Raw genomic sequence first — 16,449 nt, forward strand, 5'->3', positions numbered from 1 at the left:
AGAAGCTCCTCTCTGTCTGATGGTCCATATTTGTTATCGGTAAATATTTCTTCTTTAATCTTAAATTTTTTACAGAGTTCAATCATATTCTGTATAACACATGTGCTCCACCATAGATCATGTTGTTGACATAAACAATCTGATACATTTTAGGCCTTTGGTAAAACAAGTTATTTTTATCAAGTGAGATATTCTGAGGATTCAACTAAATATTCCCAGTACCATGTCAAGAGCAAAACCTTTCTTTGAAATATAGGACTGCAACATCCTAATCGTCATAGTCTATATTTTACATCACAGCTAGAATTCATTTATACAGAGAGAAATAGTAAAGATCTATTAGATATTTAATATTAACTTACATCAGTTAAGAGGTCTGTGGTCTGTAATCATTAACACATGATCCATAGTAATAGAAACTATGATACTTGATCAGAAACAATTGTGAGAAATGAAAGAACCACATAGGTACTGACCCACCCACTCTGTTCCAGACACTTTGTAAAATCCTTTGTTCATTTGATTTTTTGTAACCCTCAGGAAAATCCAGTAATATATGTCGGTATTCTTACAAGTGAAAAAACCAAACAATTGAAGAGATGAAGTATTTTCAAATTTGTTTGTTCATTCACCTTTCCAATAATGATGTTCTACTATGGAAGGGCTAGCAGATGACGTCAAGGATACAGAAAAACCAAAATGAGCATATTGTATGCTTATACAGCACCGAAAAGCTGGGTAAGTATAGAAAACGAACATTCTCACCTGTTAGAAGAAATAAACATGTCACTTTTCAGTCTCTTCTCTCTCTTAAATATCATCTGATACCTATGTAGGGTTTACATTACTATGCTTATTTGTTTATTTATTGTGTGTGTGACAGAAAGTGTTTAGCAGTCAGAAGGCATCCTTGTACCAGGTGAGTACCAGGGATCAAACTGGCCCTTAAAGTTGAGTGGCCAGTGCTTCCAGCCTCTTCACCATCATTGTATCGGCTCCCCTACCTACAGCTAGTGGGCATTTTAAACCCACACGTTTCCTACCATCCTAGGAACATATCCGTATTTAATTCTGAAAAGCATTTCGTACTTAACAGTTAAAAACTGAACACACGGTCTTCTGAAAGCATTCTGACAAATAGCTCATCTATTTGTATGTCTCTGAGATTTCCAGGAGCTTTCCTGCTGTGAAGTCTGAGTAGCTCCTGGTATTTTTGTTTCTCTGACTGCTACCTCCATCATCAAACACGGTAGGATACTTTTTGTAGAATTCACTTTAATTTATCCTTGTCTTTATTGCCTCACTCTATCTACCTGTTGTAGGATGACATCATCTGTCATCTGGGATACTAGAATGCCCCAAGTGATCTAGCTGCATCTTCCCAATGTCTGCAAACCCTTCCTTTATGCGTCTGTATGTTACATGAAAATGGCAAATCTGATAACATTGTTTGCCACCACTGCTTAACACCTGTAAATGATTTTTCAGTGTTCTCAGTACAAAAACAGAAGATTCATCAAGGCCACATATCTGGAGGATCTGGTGCTACACTCAGTTCTCCAAGCAATAAGTTCCCTAAACACCTTTGATTTTCTACTATCCCATGCCATTTTCAAGTCTTTCTAAATATTTTCACAAACTACAGAATACATCTTGCATGTGGAGTTAATACTTTCTCATTCTTCAGATAGCAACTCAGGGGTCAAACCCTCAAGAACTCTTTCCTGACAACCCTGAGTAAATTTTTTACTATTTATATATTCTCATTTCTACACTAATTTTTTGATAGACCCCAAGAAATGAGATTTTGCTTTTGATTGAATAGCACAAATTTGGAGCATAGAAAAGAACTAAAGTAGTGACTGGCAGAGTTTACACAGATGTGGAAGCAATCTGATTCCTTTTTTAAATTTTTTATTGGATATTTTATTTACATTTCAAATGTTATCCCCTTTCCTGGTTCACCTCCCCCGCCCCTGGAAACCCACTATCCCACGCCCCCTCTCCCTGAGTCTATGAGGATATTTCCCCACCTATCCCCCTACATACTCCCTCCCACTTCCCCATCCTCCAATACCCCTACACTGGGATATCAAGCCTTCATAGGACTGAGGGCCTCTCCCCTGATTGATGCCCAACAAGGCCATCCTCTGCTACATATACAGTTGGAGCCATGGGTCACTCCATGTGTACCCTTGGTTGTTAGTCTAGTCCTTTAAAGCTCTGGGGGTTCTGATTGGTAGATATTATTGTTCTTCCTATGGGGTGGTAAACCCCTTTAGCTCCTTCAGCCATTTCTCCAACTCCTCCATTGGGGACCCCACTGGGTACCCCATGCTCAGCCCCGTGTTTTGCTGTGAGCATCTTCCTCTGTATTTGTCAGGTTCTGGGAGAGGCTCTCAGGTGACAGCTATGTCAGGCTATTTTCAGTATGCACGTTGACAATAGTGTCTGGGTTTGTGAACTGTATATGGGGTGGATCCCCAGGAGAGGCGGTCTTTGGATAGCCTTTCCCTCAGAGTATGCTCCACACTTTGCCTCCATATTTGCTCCGGTGAGTATTTTCTTCCCCTTTCTTAGAAGGACTGAAGCACCCACACTTTGGTCTTCCTTCTTCTTGAGCTTCAGGTGGTCTGTGAATTATGTCACGGGTATCTCAAGCATTTGGCTAATCAGTGAGTACATAGCAGGTGTGTTGTTCTGTGATTGGGTTACTTCACTCAGGGTGATATTTTCTAGTTCTATCCATTTCTCTGAGAAGTTCATGAGTTCATTGTTTTTAATAGCTGAGTACTTTATGGTATAAATGTACCACATTTTATGTATCAATTCTGTTGAAGGCGATCTGTGTTCTTTAGAACTTCTGGCTATTATAAAAAAAAGGCTGCTATGAATATAGTGGAGCATGTGTCCATGTTATGTGTTGGAGAATTGTTTGGGCATATGCCTAGGAGTGGTTTATCTGGGTCCTAAGTTAATACTATGTTCAATTTTCTAAGGAAATGACAGACTGATTTCCAGAGTGGTTTACCAGCTTGTAATCCCACCAGCAATGGAGGAGTGTTCCTCTTTCTCCACATCCTCACCAGCATCTGCTGTCACCTGAGTTTTTGATCTTAGCCATTCTGACTGGTGTGAGGTGGAATCTCTAGTTCATTTTGATTTGCATTTCCCTGATGACTAAGGATGTTGGACACTTTTTTAGGTGCTTCTTAGCCCTTTGATATTACTCAGTTGAGAATCTTTGTTTAGGTCTGTACCCCATTTTTAATAGGATTATTTGGTTCTCTGGAGTCTAATTTCTTGATTTCATTTTTTTTTGTGAAAATTATTTTTTTATTAGATGTTTCCTTTATTTACAATATTTCCTTTCCTAGGCTCCCTTCCAAAAAGAAAAAGATAAAAATAAAATAAAAACAAACAAAAACTAAAACAATTCTCTGTTCCCTCCTCCCTCCTCTTGCTCACCAACCCACCCTCTCCTGCTTCCTGGCCCTGCCATTCCCCTACACTGGGGCATAGAACCTTCAGTGCAGGATCCCCAATGAAGGAGTTAGAGAAAGGACCCAAGGAGCTGAAGGGTTTGCAGCCCCTTAGGACGAACAACGATATGAACTAACTAGAACCCTAAGAGCTCCCAGGGACTAAACCACCAACCAAAGAATACACATGGGGGACTCATGGCTCTAACAGCATGTGTATAGCAGAGGATGGCCAAGTCGGTCATCAATGGGAGGAGAGGACCTTGGCCCTGTGAAGGTTCTTGATTTCTTTGTATATTTTGGAAATTAGCCCTCTATTGGATGTAGGATTGGTAAAGATCTTTTCCCAATCGGTTGCCATTTTGTCTTATTGATAGTTTCCTTTGCCTTACGAAGCTTAGCAATTTTATGAGGTCCATTTGTTGATTCTTGACCTCAGAACATAAGCCATTGGTGTTCTGCTTAGGAAATTTTCCCCTGTGTGACTTAAGTTTTGTACAAAGAGGTAAGCATGAGTTAATTTGCATTATTCTACATGCTGACCTCCAGTTGAAGCAGCACAACTTGTTGAAAAATGCTGTCTTTTTTCCACTGGATGGTTTTAGCTCCTTTGTCAAAGATCAAGTGACCATTGGTGTATGATTTCATTTCTGGGTCTTCAATTCTATTCCATTGATCTATCTGCCTGTCTCTGTACCAATACCATGCAAGTTTGTCACTATTGCTTGACAACATAATTATAATACAGCTTGAGTTCAGGGATGGATCCTCTGGAAGTTCTTTTATTGTTGACAATAATTTTTGCTATCCTGAGCTTTTTTTTTATTCGAAATGAATTTGACAATTGCTCTTTCTAACTCTATGAAGAATTGAGTTAAAATTTTGATGTGGATTGTATTGAATCTGCAGATTGCTTTTGGCAAGATGGCTATTTTTACTATATTAATCCTGCCAATCCATGAGCATGAGTGATCTTTCCATTTTATGAGATTATCTTCTATTTCTTCAGAGACTTGATGTTCTTGTCAGATATTTCACTTGCTTGATTAAAGTCACACACATGTATTTTATATTATTTGTTACTATGGCGAAATGGTGTTTGTTCCCTAGTTTCTTTCTCAGCCTGTTTGTCATTTGAGTCTAGGATGGCTAGTGATTTGTCTGAGTTAATTTTATATTCAGCCACTTTGTTGAAGTTGTTTATCAGGTTGAGGAGTTCTTTGGTGGAATTATTGGTATCACTTAAATATATTATCATATCATCTGCAAATAGTGGTATTTTGACTTCCTCCTTTCCAATTTGTATCTTTTTGACCTCCTTTTGTTTTCGATCTAGCTAGAACTTCAAGTACTATATTGAATAGATAGGGAGGGAGTGGGCAGTCTTGTCTACTCCCTGATTTGAATGAGATTACTTCGTTTTTTTCTCCATTTAGTTTGATGTTGGCTATTTATTTGACGTGTATTGCTTTTTACTATGTTTAGGTCTGGGCCTTGCTTTCCAGATCTTTCCAAGACTTTTAACATGAAGTGATGCCAATTTTGTCAAATGCTTTCTCTGCATCTAATGAAATAATCATGTGGGTTTTTCTTTGAGTTTTTTTATGAAGTGGATTACATTTATGGATTTCCATATACCGAACCATCCTTGCATCCCTGGTATAAAGCCTACTTGATCATGGCCGAATGATCATTTTGATGTCTTCTTGGATTCAGTTTGCAAGAATTTTATTGAGCATTTTTTCTATTATACTTTTTATTAGATATTTTCTTTATTTACATGTCATACGATATTTCCTTTCCTATTTTCCCCTCTGAAAAAAATAAAAATAAACACAAAAACAAAAACAAACCCCTGTTCCTTCCCTCCTCCCCCTGCCCGCTACCACACCCTTTCCTGCTTACTGGCCCTGGCATTCCCCTACACTGGGGCATAGAACCTTCACAGGGCGAAGGGCCTCTCCTCCCTCTGATGACCAATGTGGCCATCCTCTACATATGTTGCTGGAGCCATGAGTCCCACCATGTGTACTCTTTGGTGGGTGGTTTAGTCCCTGGGAGCTCTGAGGATACTAGTTAGTTCATATTGTTGTTTGTCCTAAGGGGCTGCAAATGCTTCAGCTCCTTGGGTCCTTTCTCTAGCTCCTTCACTGGGGACCCTGTACTCAGACCAATGGATGACTGTGAGCCTCTACTTCTGTATTAGTCGAGTACTGTCAGAGCCTCTCAGGAGACAGCTATATCAGGCTCCTGTCAGCCAGCACTTGCTGGCATCCACAATAGTGTCTGGATTTGATGATTGAATATGGGAAGGATTCCCAGGTGGAGCAGTCTCTGGATTGTCCTTCCTTCAGTCTCTGCTCCAAAGTTAGTCTCTACAACTCCTTCCATGGGTATTTTGTTCCCCCTTTTAAGAAGGAATGAAATATCCACATTTTGGTCTTCCTACTTCTTGAGTTCCTTGTGGTTTTTGGAATGTACTTTGTGTATTCCGATCTTCTGGGCTAATACCCACTTATCAGTGACTGCATACCATGTGTGTTCTTGGATTTGGTTTGCAAGAATTTTATTGAGTATTTTTCCATTAATGTTCATAAGGGAATTGGTCAGCAGTTCTCTTTGTTTGTTGGGTCTTTTTGTGTGGTTTAGGGATACACATAATTCTGGCTTCATAGAAAGAATTGAATAGTGTTCCTTCTGTTTCTAGTTTGTCGAACAGTTTTAATAGTATTGGTATTATTCTTTGAAAGTTTGATAGAATTCTTCATTGGAGCAGTATGGTCCTTTTTTTAAATGGGTTTTGGAACTGTTTAGATGCTTTATCTGATCCTCATTTAACTTTGGCACCTGGTATCTTTTTCATCCAGATTTTCCAATTTGGTTGACTATAGGCTTTTGTAGTAGGATCTGATGATATATATTTTTTTAATTTCCTAGTTTTCTGTTGTTATAACTCCCTTTTCATTTCTAATTTTATTAATTTGGATACTGTCTCTCTGCCCTCTGGTTATTCTGGCTAAAGGTTTATTTATCTTGTTTTTCTCAAAGAATCATCTACTGGTTGTTGATTCTTTGCATAGTTCTTTTTGTTTCTACTTGGTTGATTTCAACCTGAGTTTTATTATTTCCTGCAGTCTAATCCTCTTGGGTGTATTTGCTTCTTTTTGTTTTAGAGATTTCAGATGTGCTGTTAAGCTGCTAGTGTATGCTCTCTCCAGTTTCTTTTTGGAAGGATTCAGAGCTATGAATTTTCCTTTTAGCACTGCAATCATTGTGTTCCATAAGTTTGAGTATGTTGTACCTTCATTTTCATTAAATTCTAAAAGGTTTTTATTTTTTTTCTTTATTTCTCCCTTCACCAAGTTATGATTGAGTAGAGCATTATTCAGCATCCATATGAATGTGGGCTTTCTGTTATTTTGATTGTTATTGAAGACCAGTCTTAGTCCATGGTGATTTGATAGGATGCATGGGATTATTTCACACTTCTTGTATCTGTTGAGGCCTGGTTTGTGACTGATTATATGGTCAGTTTTGGAGAATGTACCATGACATGCTGAGAAGAAGGCATATTCTTTTGTTTTAGGATGAAATGTTTTATAGTTATCTGTTAAATTCATTTGTTTTATAACTTCTGTTAGTTTCCCTGTGTCTCTGTTTAGTTTCTGTTTCCATGATCTGACCATTGCTGAGAGTGGGGTGTTGAAGTCTCCCACTATTATTGTTTGAGGTACAGTGTGTGCTTGGAGCTTAATTAAAATTTCTTTTATGAGTGCTGGTGTCCTTTCATTTGGAGCATAGATGTTCAGGAGTGAGAGTTTACCTTGGTAAATTTTTCCTTTGAGGTGAAGCATCCTTTCTTATCTTTTTTTCCTAACTTTTAGTTGAAAGTCAATTTTATTCAATATTAGAATGGCTGCTCCAGGTTGTTTCTTGGGACCATTTCTTTGGAAAATTGTTTTCCAGCCTTTTACTCTAAGGTAGTGTCTTTGTCACTGAGGTGGGTTTCCTGTATGCAGCAAACTGCTGGGTCCTGTTTATCTATCCATTCTGTTATTCTGTGTCTTTTTATTGGGGAATTAAGAACACTGATGTTAAGAGATATTAAGGAAAATTGATTATTGCTTCCTGTTGCTTTTGTTGCTGGAGGTAGGATTATGCTTGTGTGGCTATCTTCTTTTGAGTTTGTTGAAAGATTAGTTTCTTGCTTTTTCTATGGTGTAGTTTCTCTGCTTGTGTTGGAGTTTTCCATCTTATGCTTTGTAGGTCTGGATTTGTGGAAAGATATTGTGTAAATTTCATCTTGTCATGGAATATCTTGGCTTTTCCATCTATGGTAATTGAGAGTTTTGCTGGGTATAACAGCCTGTGCTGGCATTTGTGTTGTCTTAGGATCTGTATGACATCTGTCCAGGATCTTCTGGTTTTTAGAGTCTCTGGTGAGAAGTCTGGTGTAATTCTGATAGGTCTGCCTTTGTTAATTAACCTTTCTCTCTCTCTCTCTCTCTCTCTCTTTCTCTCTCTCTCTCTCCTTTTAATATTCTTTCTTTTTTTTGTGCATTTTGTGTTTTGATTATTATGTGATGGGAAGAATTTCTTTTCCGGTCCAGTATATGTGGAGTTCTGTAGGCTTCTTGTATGTTCATGGGCTTCTCTTTCTTTAGGTTAGGGATGTTTTCTTCTATAATCTTGTAGAAGATATTTACTGGCTCTTTAAGTTGGGAATCTTTGCTCTCTTATATACCTATTATCCTTAGGTTTGGTCTTCTCTTTGTGTCCTGGATTTCCTGGATGTTTTGTTTAGGAGCTTTTTGCATTTTGCATTTGTTTTGACTGCTGTGTCAATGTTTTCTATGTTATTTTCTGCACCTGAGATTCTCTCTTCTCTTTCTTGTATTCTGTTGGTGATGCTTGCATCTATGACTCCTGATCTCTTTCCTAGGTTTTCTAACTCCAGGGTTGTCTCTCTTTGTGTTTTCTATATTGTTTCTTATTCTATTTTTAGATCTTGGATGGTCTTGTTTAATTTCTTCACCTGTTTGCTTGTGTTTTCCTATAATTTTTTAAAGGATTTTTGTGTTTCCTCTTTAAGGGCTTCTCTCTGTTTACCTGTGTTCTTCTGTATTTTTTTTCTTTTAGGGAGATATTTATAGCCTTTTTTTATTAGAAATTTTCTTCATTTACATTTCAAATGATATTCCCTTTACCAGTTTCCCCTCTGGAAAAAAAAAACCTATTCCTCCCCTCTCTCCCTGCTCAGCAACCCACCCTCTCCTGCTTCCTGGCCCTGGCATTCCCCTACACTGGGGCATAGAACCTTCACAGGACCAAAGGCTTCTCCTCCCATTGATGAACAACTACGCTAACCTATGCTACATATGTAGCTGGAGCCATAAGTCCCACCATGTGTACTCTTTGGTTGGTGGTTTAGCCTTGGGAGCTCTGAGAGTACTGGTTAGTTCATATAGTTGTTCCTCCTATGGTGCTGCAAACCCCCTCAGCTCCTTCGATACTTTCTCTAGCTCCTTCATTGAGGACCCTTCTTAAAGTCCTCTGTCATCATCATGAGACGTGATATTAGATCGGAGTCTTGCTTTTCCTGTTTGATGGTATATCTAGGACTTGCTTTGGTGGGAGAACTGGGTTTTCATGATGCCAAGTAACCTTGGTTTCTGTTGCTTATGTTCTTAAGCTTGCCTCTCACCGTCTGGTTATCCCTAGTACTACCTGCCCTCACTGTCTCTGACTGGAGCCTGTCCCTCCTGTGATCCTGGTTGTGTCAGAACTCCTGAGAGTCTAGCTGTCTCTCTGATCCTCTGATTGTAGGATCCTGGGATCCTGAGATCCTGAGATCCTGGGTGTGTTATAGCTCCTGTTATAGCTCCTGAAGTCAAGCTGCCTCTAGCATCCTGAAATAGTGTTGTGACCAAGCTCCTGAGATCCTGTTAGAGCACCTGGGATATAGAGCTTCTTCTGGATGTTGTGGGACTGAATGCGGAGCCAGAGCAAAAGGTCTGCTCAGGGCATGGGCTCAGATTGGAACAAACCTGTGGCACTGGCCAGGGGTAGGTTTGAAGGTGTGTGTGTGTGGGGAGTGGAGGCAATTCCTTTGTCCATGGATCCTGCTAGTCCCAGTTACTCCCAATATATCTGCAATATATTGTGGATATTGTGGCCTCCTCACTTATGATCCTGGGCATGCTAGAGTGCCAGGGGTTCCTCTGGATGTTGTGGGACTAGGTGCAGAGTTAGTGCCTAAGGACTGTTCAGGGCACCAGCTCCAACAATCTCATTCTTAAAGTTTCTAATTTTGTGATCGAAAGATTTGAATAATTAATAGTTTTACTTTAAATGCAACAAAATATATTTAATTTTCTCCATATACAATGTTTTAGATTCAAGAGAATATATGGTCACAAAAACTACATAATAACTACTGTTTTCAGAGTATTTACATTTTAGAGGAAGACACAAGAGAAACAAATAACATATCTAAGGTAATTTCTGAATCTTAAATGCAATAGGCTCTGATGAAGGATGTGGCGTCTCAAAGATATCACACACATTAACACACAGAAGAAAATTTTATAAGAAGATTAAATATCCATGGGGTGTACTTAAATAATAAAAGACTGGGACACACAGTTAAAAAATAAAAGAGTTCCTTCAAAGCTGATAAGAGAGGGTTTCTGGGGGCATTTATTATCATGTAGGACTGAGGAGGGATTATTGTGTTCTATTACCACTTAGCAGTTGATAGTGGAAAGTAATGAATGGGTCAGAAAGGCAAGAGGCTAGCTCCTGAAATTCTTCATAAAATGTATTAATTAGTGCTAAATATGACATTAATGACTAAAATAATGACATTACTAACAGTGTGGCAGCATAACGTGACATAAAGGGTATAAGCCTCATAGGTCAGCCAATTTCTCTGCTATTAGCTGGTGGTGTGGCCATAAATAGGTCAATTTGAACCACTTAGCTGCAGTTCTTTCATTTTTAAATTAACCTTTTCAGGTTGGTATAGATTAGACTTTCTATAATTTCATGAAGAATGCATTATTACAAAGATTTTGTCACCATCTGTGTTAGCTGTGTTAACTGTTGATCAAAGGAAAAGGATTGAAACGTGAAAGGTTTTGCATGTCAAAATATTCAAGGTTGTATTCTTTGAGCCTTTTGAATTGTCTGTGCTCTTAGGAATATTAGTAGAAGGTATTAAGTAAATTAGGGATTTATTGAACCTAGTGTAATACAGTGATAGTCTGGTGGTTGACTGTCTGATGTGTGGATATAATAATATATTGACTAAAGTGTGGGAATTCCATAAGTATGGATAACTGGGAAAGGAAACAATCACTTTCTGGCCTAAATAGATTAGGGTGTGGTAGGTAAAATGGTGCATTTTCAGATCACAGTGAGAGCTAATGAAAGCTGCAATGGGGAGAGGGGAGAACAGTAAGAACCTTCCCCGAACCACATTGTTCAAGGAAGCTCTCTGAAGCCCTAGACTTGAATTCACTATATAATGGAGGAGGACCTTGAACTTGTGATCTTTCTACTTCCACTTCACAAGTGACTGGAATGGCAGACATGTACCCCGATGTCTAGCCCAGAAGCAAATACGTTTTAGTCTTTATCTAAATGCCTTAATGACAAATTAGAACTGTGTGCATTTAAAATAAAATGTGTCTATTCAAATGACTGAGGCTAGTTCAAGGTCGGTGAAAGATAATATTCTATTGACTTAAAGCATGCTGCTTCTTTTATCTTTTACAATGCAGGAAACTAGCGTTAGCTTTAAGGAATTTCATTTCTTTTCTTAAAGCCAACTGCCATGTTTGAAATCTTCAAGTGTCTGTGGGCCCACTTAACTTCCATCTTCACATGGAAGATAAAGCATCTGCTCACGCTAAGGAATACAAATCCAAGTGGCCCATGCTCTAGTGCACATTCACACGTCCCACACGTTGTAAATAGCTGTTATCACTTTTTAGGATAACTTAATTAAACTTGCTTATTAAAAATCTTTAATTCATTAATGATAAAATCTTGATTAGTACACTTTCCCTGCTCAATGACCTTCTAATTTAATAGAAAATGAATTTTTAAATGGGGAAAAATGCCTGTGGCAGACATTTTGTGGGACGGAATAGCGTTTCCAATGCACACAGGGATATAGTCTAGCCCAATTAGTAAGGGTGAAAATGAATTTATATTTCATACACCAGAAGTGTCATTGATGAACGATAGTGAGGAGTTAAAAATGCATTCAGATTGGCAGTGTGGGACCAAAATCTGTGGGAAAATCACAAGCTAATTCATTGATTGCCCCTTGGAAATTACTGCTGTTAATTGTTAAGTAATTAACATGGAGCTACAATTATATTGGCCTAAGGGGGTGATTACTGTTTCACCATGTCACATTAGTGGCTGCTAGATTTTCAAAGCTTTTCTCTTCACACAGTTTAGGAGACAGATGGTAGATTGTCTATGGATTTGTTTTCTATTGAAGTGTAGACTGAGAGCAAGTATGCCTATTTTCTGTTCTTGGGTCTCCTTTGCCTCCTTTCAGAGATATGAATTTTAATATAAGTACTCATCATGTTTATGTTTAAAACTATTTGGCATGCCTGGTGCCAGGTAGAAACATTTTAATTTTATGCATTGGCATAAAATCAAACCTGTCTTGTATAAGAGGAGTTGGCATTTTTTATAATGTCTTAAGTTATTAAGTGATGGGAGGAAGAAAAATTACATCATATCATACTTGTAATAATCTAATTTTAGCAAATTTCAAGCCATACCAAACAAATACACAGTGATAAAAGGGAACACATTACCCTCTCTAACCAGTAGCCTGTTATCTTGGTCATCATTATAACATGTATGGATCAACGCATCAAATTTTTGCTTGGCCTATTCCTGGAGGTACAGCACATGATGAAATAATGACCACAAATAAAAAATGAAGTTTAAAATGAAGGCAGAAAGGACAGTGACTGTCCTCAGGAAACTGGTACCCATCTTAACCAGGAGAGTCAGAAGTGCTACATGATATGCCAAGGGTATGCCAGCACCAGCATGCTAAGATTTGCCAACACCATCAACTTACTGGCTCACCAGTACCATCAGTTAGGGTTCACCAGCAGTTATGTGAGGGTTTGCCAGAACCATTTCTTTTTAATCTCTGTATATAAGTTTGCTATCTGCCAAATTTGAAGTGCAGCTGTTTTAGAATGAAAATAATGATAAAGAAAATTGTATATAAACTATAGTTACTTCTACAGAGCATTTGCTTACAATTGCAAATTAATTTTATTTACAGATTATCATTTTGTGAGCTCAGATCCACAGACATAGGTATCTACAGCAATACTTTTACTCTAAGATTTACCTATTTTCTTTTGAAACTCATTTTGGCTGAAATGATTTAAAAGGTTTTAAAATATTTAAATCTTTAACACAAGTTGAGATTATACTATACTCTGTGAAAAGGTATATTCATAACTAGAGTCTAAGCGAATCTAAAAATTCTGAAGGTCTCTGAAGGTGATTTCTTTTTATTTAAAAAAAATCCAATTAAGACATCTTATCACAAAAGGTAGAATAAATTACCAGAAGTTTAGAGGATAGAGTCTTTTACATTTTTTCGGTGACAAAGTGAGATGTCTTCTCTCTCAGTAGCCCCATACTGAGGTCTCTGTTGTGACTGCAGCTTCCTGCTTTCATATTGATTTGTGCTCTTCCAACAGATGATAGAAATCTCTATCATCTGCAATCAAGCTAGCTATTAAGTTTTAATGTCCATTAAAACTGAAAAAAAAATTGTGAAAGGGAATCAGTTCTAGTTTCATTTTAAAATAGAGAATTATTGCAATCTTGATTTTTGGAGAAATACTGCGCTCAGATACTTTTGTGTTTCTTTTATATTAAAAAGCAACTGTGATTGTTCAAAAGCTTTGTTTTAACTGCAGAGTTAACATTTCACCCAGATCCCCTTTTCCTTCACTTATTATAATTTTCCAAAACAAACAAACAAAACAACAACAACAAGATTCTGGAAACAGCAGAATAAGCCATGAGGCTAAGTTAGATGCCTCCATTTTACTGGAGAGAAAGTTTTATCAAATATAATTGTCATTCTATTTTAACAAACACTTCTGGTAAAGCAAGAGACACTGACTTTGATTATATGTTTTTAGAGAAAGTTACCATTTGCACTTGACAGCTCACTTGGGAGAAAGAGAGCTGTCTACTAAAACAATAGGATTCCTACACTGATCTTATACCTTGTGCTTCTTCCATAACTTCCCTTAATGTTGGATTATAATGTGGGAAATGTAAACTGAAAGAAATATATCAAGCTGCTATTTGGGGGAGGGGGCATTGTGTTTACCACGGAAACAGAAAGCAAAACAGGACAGGTAATTTTGTTTTTAAATATCCATGAAGCAATTTTTAGGGAATGCTTCACTTTAAAATGAAAAAAAAAATTGTATGGGACAGTTTGCTGTAACATTTGGAAGTACATTGACTTTTGGTCTTTGTCTTTTCAGGCCTTCAAGTTGGTGGAAGGAACAAAGAAAAAAAATTGGGAAGTAAGGAATGTCTTTCAAACGCAAGCATGCAGTTTTCCCGGGAAGAGGACCATTACAGGATGCATTGATGATAGAGCTGAGAGAAAGGACAGTGACCTGAGTGCCAGCGACATACACGTGCATGGCACTAAGACTGAATGGCTGGCAGGTGAGCTAACCAGAAGTTGGCACCCAGTGCAGGACCGTGGAGTTTAGTGAGGGAAATGATGACAAAGCACAGCAACGAAGGCCTTTAAAGACCTGGGTAAACAGTATTGATATTAATTGTCTACTTGTCGGGATTTAGAACCAGCAGAAGACACCCAGCCCACTGAGGGATTATCTAATTAGGTTAATTGATGTAAAAAAAAGGAACATTCTAAGTGTCAGTGATGTGTTCTTTATCGGGTTTCTAGACTGCATACACGGAGAGAGATAGCTGAGGGCCGGGATTCCTTGGGCTTGGCTTCCTGAGAGTGGATATGGTGATCAGCCTCTTCAAGTTCTGCCACCATCCCATCACCACGAGGCCTGTGTAACCTCAAAATGTGAACTGAAGTAAAAACCTTCATGCTTAGGACTGCTTTTGTCAGGAGTTTGTTCCTAGCAACGAGGCGAATACACAGTACACCTCGGGTTTCACTTCATTGAGTCTCATTATGTAGCCCAGACTAGAACTCAAGACAACCCACTTTCAGACACAGACATTCTAGGACAGCAACCATAAATCTTCATGCCTTGTTCCATGTGGGCTTTGTTATTCTCAATGTCATTAAGTTTTGTAGGTCATGTGGCTAAGCAGTATTTTTTTTTTTTCCTGCTAGCTTGGCTATAGATGACAACTACCATCACCCCCTTTTGACTAAGTGCACCTAACTAGTTGAAGCTTTTCTGCTAAATGATGTATGTCATGATATTTCTATAAACAGTTTTTTTTTCTGTTCTCTCCCCATAATCGATGCAGGAGTGCTCTTTTTCCTCTATTTCCCTGATCCTCTAAGTAAATATAGCCCCTTCCTACCCTCTCAGGCCCTTGTGGAAGTAGATATCCTTGTGTTTGAAACTAAAATCAGAAAATGTTGTTCCTTTAGATATGCAGACCCCAGAACATCATTAATTTATATATAAGCAGACCTGCCAAGAATGGCAGACTTTGGTGGAATTTGTGTCTACATTGCTTGGCATTCGCCTCTTTGTTGTGCTGCCTTAGGGATCATATAAATCTTGGACAGGGAAGTCCCCTGTCTCCACTTGCTAGTTTAACAAGTGAAGCTCTCCCAACAACTTATTTTCAATTCATTCTTCCTCAGTGACTAGTAATGAATTTGGGGTCACAGGGTGAATGAAGAAGATTGGTCACCAGTTACTGGGGTCCATGAGAGATGACTGAATCATGACACACTAGTCTCATGAATGAGTTCATCCCTTAGGAGGTGATAGCTGAAAGAGTGCTAGGAGACGGGGCCGGATTGGTGAAGGCAAGGTGGTGAAAAGTTTTTCTTGGCCGTTCACTCCTCTGTTTACTTCTGGGTACCTTGGGTGAAAAGCTTTGCTTTACCTTTTGTTACAGTGTTGTTCTGCGATGCTTATCCAGAAACAATAAAGCCATTTAGCACGCACTTAAAGTTCTGAAAAATGTTAACCAAAGTCGGTCCTCCTTTCCTCATGTAGGATTTTGCTTCCCCCCCGCCAGGTGTTGTTGAAAAGTTAAACACAGGCGCACATTAACTGGCAGATATATGCAAGACAAGCTTTTCACAGACCGAGTCAATGATATGAGTGAGAGGATATCCTTACTGCAGCTTACCTTCTAGAGGAAGACGTCAAATGTCAATGGAGTTCAAAATTAAAGATTCAGTTAATGTGAGGAAGTGCTGTTGGAAGAAAACCAACCAACCAACCGACCAAAAACAAAACCCAGTGCTGTGGGTCAGAGGTTGAGAAGAATGTGGAAGCAATATTGCATAGCTCAGCTCCAGATATGTAGAGAAGGGGGCAAATGAATTATCACCTGCATGATAAGATGAGTCAGGGAGATGGAGAATGCAGAGCACTGACATTTCATGAAGAAGAAACTGCAAGCATGCCAGCAAGCGAAAGGTTTGATGGAGCACACACTGAAACTAGAAGAGTTGCTTTCCTTTCTTGGAGAAATTGTGAATGTAAAATTTAGCATTCAGTTGGCGTTGATATTCTCATCAATGCCTGACAGGATAGTCAGGCTCTTTTTTATAAATTATTTTTTATTGGATATTTTCTTTATTTAAATTTCAAATGTTGTCCCCTTTCCCAATTATCTCCATACCCCCAAACCCCCCTATCCATCCCTCCTCTATGTGCTTCTACGAGGGTGTTTCCCCACCTACCCACTCACACCCACCTACCCA

General features: G+C 38.5%; 1 long non-coding RNA gene across 1 annotated transcript; it reads left to right on the forward strand.

Annotated features, from left to right (window-relative positions):
• The first annotated feature begins 562 nt into the window (after positions 1 to 562).
• Positions 563 to 15,919, forward strand: LOC116094698. The gene is made up of 3 exons (XR_004120261.1): positions 563 to 738; positions 14,042 to 14,231; positions 15,756 to 15,919. It is a non-coding gene; the product is annotated as an uncharacterized LOC116094698 (long non-coding RNA).
• Positions 15,920 to 16,449: the final 530 nt, after the last annotated feature.

This window comes from Mastomys coucha, unplaced genomic scaffold (assembly GCF_008632895.1).
Source record: "Mastomys coucha isolate ucsf_1 unplaced genomic scaffold, UCSF_Mcou_1 pScaffold17, whole genome shotgun sequence".
NCBI lineage: Eukaryota > Metazoa > Chordata > Mammalia > Rodentia > Muridae > Mastomys > Mastomys coucha.